The sequence below is a fragment of the Ornithodoros turicata genome, chromosome 1 (assembly GCF_037126465.1).
Source record: "Ornithodoros turicata isolate Travis chromosome 1, ASM3712646v1, whole genome shotgun sequence".
Taxonomy (NCBI): Eukaryota; Metazoa; Arthropoda; class Arachnida; order Ixodida; family Argasidae; genus Ornithodoros; species Ornithodoros turicata.
Window position 1 is genome coordinate 113,363,828 of NC_088201.1, and position 5,334 is coordinate 113,369,161.

The following is a 5,334-nucleotide window of genomic DNA, read 5'->3' on the forward strand; positions in this document are numbered from 1 at the left end:
TTCCAGGATGACAGCAAAAAATATATCTCGCCATGTCATTATATCCACCTGGCACTTCAATTGAATAATGGCAGTTGAAGATGATGATGATTCAATTTAATGGAGCATAAGCAACTCGGGCTATAGTGCGCCAAAACCATGGTAAAACTGTGACGTGTTAAATATCAGACGATTATACTAAAATAATATACGTTGTTGGTTGGTAAATTGAGATATAGACAAAAACATGATATGATAAAAATAAGCAATTGAAGAAAAGGCAATTGTTGGCTTTGTGTGACTGATGTCGAGTTTGCCACACTACGTGTTGAATAATAATGTACGCTGATACGCTGTAGTATATAAAGTACAATCATACACACGCTCAATATGTGGTGGATATGTGAAACCAATATACACATACTTACATTTCAAACTTTCTTGAAAAAGGCAGTCGAAGTCTGTCGGATTTGCCAGACTCTATACAAAGCCAGTAAGCACAGTGTGGAATGACTGATTCATCTTTCGAAGGCAGAGGTGCAGTCAGCTACCACGACGCTTCGTCATCTCAATGCTTCGGAGCGGCATAGCCTAGTAAGAAGCCATCAGAAGGATCTCATAAAGATAACTTGGTTGAAAAAGTGGAGGGTTCTGTGGGATATGTAAGAAAGCATACGCGTGACACAACAGCTACGAGAATGATCGACTGCACCTGCATGGTTTTCAGTACGTAGACTTGGAACTGAAAAATAAATGTGCTAACCTTGTTTATACTACTTTTCCGTCAGGACCACACGAGAGCACATTTGGTTTCTTTAGTTGAAGGTATCATCAGGTCCCCATGCTCCTTTGAGATGCAGCAGACAGACAAAGTAGTCGCTCAAGGTGACAATCTTCCGTGTTGGTCTTTTCACCAAAATACTACTCCCGTAAAGAACGTAAATACGTAATTTTAGTATAAACTACCCAAAAGATTCACACGTCATCACCGTCATTACGAGCTCGACGTTTTTAAAACTATAGTGAAACATGTCGGTTCATAATCAAATGGACGACGAAAATGAACACAAATAGGGTTGCTTAAAAGCCAAACATGAACTGAAGTAATAAGCTACTTATAAGACAGTGAGAAACTGGCTTAGTTTTTAATTACTGATGGGAACCATGGACGCGCCAGGCGTATCGAGGACAACTTCTGTCTCTGTCCCCGTAATGCCTGGCGCGTCCATGTTTCCCGTTAATAAAGAGAAGAAGTTGCTTAAATAGCTATCCGTTTCGAAAGGCGTTTCGTTTCGCATTAACAAGGCGTTTAAACGACCTTGACATAACGTTCAACCTCTTCATTTCAACAAAACGCTTAAACGTTTCGCATTAAACAAAACGTTTAAACGTTTTATAACGAAACGTTTTCCAGATTATACGTTAATCTAAACGGCGTATAAAACGTTTAAACAGAAACGTTTTAAACGAAAATCGGAAAAACGTGTTAGATCCCGAGCCCTACTGCGGAGACATAAATTGATTAAATTCGATCCAATTTTGCATGTGAGCTTTCCTGCCAATGAGTGAACATCATTGTGAGTACTTCTCTACCGATTTTTATGTCCTGTAGGTTGTGCTTCTGCAAAAGTGCCTTTAACAGGGCTACGCTGCTATCTTTCCTCGGTTTCTTGCATGCTCCGTCGTCTTTACAGCTAACGCAATTGAAATCGCCCGCCACTATCAGTTTGCTTTCCGTGTCTATGAAGATGGTCAGGCAGGGTTTAAAAAAATAATTAGAAAAGTCTACGCTCTACATCTTCATTCAGGTCGTATACACTTCACTCTAAATATCTCTACGTTCCACATACGGTCAGTGCACACCACTCTTCCATTCTGCTCCAGATCGCAGTCTATCATTCTTATCTGTTTGCTTTACTGAACCGCCGTCCCCGCGCTTCGGTTGATACCTGTCGCATGCAGCAGAATGAACTATTTTTGAAGGCTTCCACAAAGTCACTCCCTTGTATCTTTGTCGCTTGTATACATATAATACCTAACTTTTCTTGCAGAATGATGGTTTTTAGTCACGTTTTCCTTTCCTTACGTACGAGACTAGTGGTGATGAGTGTTGCAATCTTTAGGTTGGTTTTGATATTGGGGCCTTCCAAATTTACATTTTGCCCAGTAACCTTTGGCGCCTTCTTCCGGTGTTATTGAGGACATCGGCTAACGCCGGGACTTGTTCAGGTTCGAACCCATTTCAATCCATTTTAGGTTGTTCCTTCCTCCTATATGCCTGCTAGTTTCCTCTTTACTACGTGCTATTATGTCTGCCGCACATTTGCTGTTTTCTTCCACCTTTTCCTTTTCCGATCAGAGCATAACTTTATCACCCTGTTCTCATTTTCCTTGAGATCCCCCTCGGTTCGTCCGCTTGTGCATACGCAGTAGTTTTCTGACGCTTTGCATCTTCCTATGTTTCTGGGAGTTGCTGAAGAGCCTTGAAGTTGCCTTGCTAGTCCTGGTAGGGCTTCAGCGCTGTCATCTTCGTCTGTCTCCCTTCTCAGAATCCCCTGCTTCTCCGAACCGTTGTGATTTTCGGCCTTCGCCACACTGATGACTGCGGCTCGGATGACCATAGGTTCCTGTGTGCTGCGCGAGTGATGAAAGTTATCTTCCTCGACTTGCTTTAGCGTTGACTCCCGCTCCTCTGCCGCTCCGACGATCTGCTCACATTGCTTATCTGTATCATCCCCGTTCCTCGCTGACTCACTCTCCTCAACATCCATAAGGGCCGCCGTCATCGCATCTTTCCCTGCTACTCTTGTTTTGGACGCGTATATGAGTATACAATCGTATGCATCGTGACCGAAGCTTTTGCATTTTCCACACCACGGAGATCGGCACGTTCTGTGGACATGTCCCACTTTCTTACATCGTAGACACAAGGGTGGCCTCTCAGAGATGCCGATTAAAACTTGTCCTCCCAGAATCCTCATGAGATAGGGAATACTTTCCACGCTAACGCATTCCCAAAGGACTAGTGACACTTTCCGCGTCGTGCTTCCTGCACTAGCAAAATCAGTCGATCGCCATCTTTATCTCTAAAGTCTGTCTACTTTGCCATATGCGTGCACTGCATTTATCACTGCGGTGTCGGAAACATGCATGGGGAGCCATTGGACCGATACACTTGTTTCGTTCTGTTTTGGATCCAGAATGATGCATGTCTTTCTTTCGTTTCAGCTTGATCTCTTTTTCGCAGTTGGACGTTCTTTCGGAAGTCTTGAATGAAGCGTCAGTGCCCACACATGGTTATTAGATATGCACCAAACTGGGCTGCCTCGTCCTTTTCGATTATACTGAGCACTCCCTTGCTCAAATTATTTGCTCGATAGGGCCTTCCTGAAGGAAGAAAGTGTTCAACGCGATGTTTCCCGTAGGTAGAGTAGACAAAAAAAAGAAGAAGAAATCCAGTGGTTGCTTGGGGAAGTCGATGCTGCCAGAGCTGTTGTGGAATCCCAGCTAGGTCCAGCGGTAACAGGCACCGCTCCCTCGGAGCTCACATATCACACGTCACACGGAGCTTCACATATCCGTATGCTTTCGCAGCCGAAAGTAGAATCCCCGACTGTGCTACAGCCCACCCACTCTCCTGTTACCTGAAAATGTATGTGATCTCGCCTTCCCCCACGTCTCATAGCAACGCCTGTCCACTGTACAGAAGAAAAGTATTAGACGCGAGGGACATCGATCACCGTACGTCACACATGCCAAGCGAGCGCTGTACCGACTGTACTTCGATGCCACCTACCCTCCTCTTTAATGAAAGTATGTTATCTGCTCTTCCCGCACGCGTCATAGCAACGCCTTCCCACTGTACAGAAGAAATACTGGACATGAGAGGAGTCGACCCCTGTACCTATGCATGCATGCACGTGACCCCGTATGCATATCAAGCGAACGCTGTACCGACTGTGGTAGGAGCCCCACCCACCCAGCCGCCAGTTGAATGAAAATGCATAAGATCTCGCCTTCCCCCGCCTGTCATGGCAGCGCCTGTCCACTGTAGAGAAAAAAAAAATATTGGACGTGAGAGGAATCGATCCCCGTACCTCGCGCATGTCCAGCAAACACTGTACCGGCTGTGCTACGTGACCACACACCCTCCTCTTGAATTAATATGTATGTGATCTCGCCATCCGCCATGTGTCATAGCAATGCCTATCCACTGTACTGAAAAAGGTATCGGACGCGAGGAGCATCGATCCCCCCCCCCCCCACCTCACAGACGTCAAGCAAGCGGGGTTTTTTTTTTCTTTCTTTTTTTCATTCGTTTGTTTTGTCAAGTTCCATGTTTGCCTTTTTCAAGATGTCCTTGCAGTTTCCCGGCATTTCCGTTTGCACCTGTAGTACAGCAGAGGATTGCCTGTCTAGCTAATTTTCACGTTGTTTATGTAGGAAGCTCCTTTCACTCCTCTTTTCTATAGCGGTTGTGCGTACCTTTTGCTTGAACAGATCCCATGCCACGGACCATTCGTCTGTGCTAGGAGCCGTTTCCACGATTCCATCCTTAAAGTGACAGTCGAATCCGGAAACGGGTCTATCAAATTAACACCATAATGTTCGGTATCGCTGGTTTGTCTACTTGACCAATTTTCATGACTGGGAACTGCTTAGATATTAAATAAACGAATTTTAAATATCAGAGCCGCCTCAGCAGTAGCGGAGCCTTCAGCGGGACCAACACCAACGTGACGCATTTATCTAAGCGAACCAGAGGGCTGCGCTGGGTGCGAGCAGTCGACCGTGTTGCATTGTCTCTGAGTTCCTCTGCTCTGGTTTCGAGACTTGTGAATAATGGCAAATTTGCTGACATTTCTTTCACTTCTGGAAGCTACGAAGTGATCATGCCAGAAGGTGCACGTTGTTACTGTCCTGGTTGTATGAACACGTCCACAGGAAACCCAGAGGTATTTCACGAGCCGGGGGACCGCTAGACGAAGCGAAAGTGGAAAGATGAAGCTTCCTGTGCAAACCCTGACCTCCGAGAAAAACTACGCGTCTGATCTTCGCATTTTTCGGACGACGTGTACAGGTCCACTGACATTAAGCGAATGCGCCTAGGGATTCCAGTAAAAAGAAAGCGTTTGTGTTGACGCCTTGCCGACAATATCAACTCAACAAAGGCAGCTACTCAATATGCCATTGCCCGAGGTAAGTGACATTTGTTTCGCATCTCTTGCATCTTCCTCGCATGTTGCATATTCCTTGCATCTTCGCATTTCGCGGAATTCGTATGTGCCTGCTAGGATGTACGGCCCGGCGTACAACAATAAAATGAGCAGGGGCTCAGCCACACATCATGCGAGA